General features: G+C 51.1%; 1 protein-coding gene across 1 annotated transcript in view; it reads right to left on the bottom strand.

Moving 5' to 3' along the window:
• The window catches only part of LOC119581628 (MAP/microtubule affinity-regulating kinase 3-like), a gene marked incomplete in the record, with an annotated part of 89364 nt that overhangs the window by 58610 nt on the left and 30214 nt on the right, over positions 1-540 (bottom strand).

The following is a 540-nucleotide window of genomic DNA, read 5'->3' as shown; positions in this document are numbered from 1 at the left end:
TTTTAAAGGTGCGGTGGGTGCTCACGGTGCCTCCGGTGGGGTCTTGGTGGGTGCTCGTGACCGGGGAAGGGGGGGGGGGGTGTCTGGTACGTTATAGAGGCACTTGTTAGCTGGGCGGGGCCTGTGCAGTGCAACGGCTCTTATCGTTTTGCTGTGTGGGGGATAATGAGGCTTAGGAGGTACAGTGAATCTTACAGGGAAAACGGATTTACTTGGGCGGTGACCGATAGTTTCACTGCACTAATAGCATCTTCGCCTATTTCGGGTTGCAGGTGCTGGATGCAATGACTTACGATAGTAGTCCGAGATAGTGTAGCAAGTGCCACTGGGAAGTGAATGCCAACACGGTCTATGTTGAAACGGTGGCTTAGCAACCAAAAAAAGGGCATATATATATACTAATTAGCCACACTCTATAAAACCACACCACGCCACACCAAACGCCAGAAGCACATGGGGCACACCATACTCGCAACATTCCAAAGCTCACAAATCTCCAGATGCACATCAACAGGTGCTACGAAAGTGTGCCCAACCCTT

This window comes from Penaeus monodon, chromosome 15 (genome assembly GCF_015228065.2).
Source record: "Penaeus monodon isolate SGIC_2016 chromosome 15, NSTDA_Pmon_1, whole genome shotgun sequence".
Lineage (NCBI taxonomy): Eukaryota > Metazoa > Arthropoda > Malacostraca > Decapoda > Penaeidae > Penaeus > Penaeus monodon.
The sequence above is the reverse complement of the archived record's forward strand: the minus strand, read 5'-3'. Positions and strand labels throughout refer to the sequence as shown.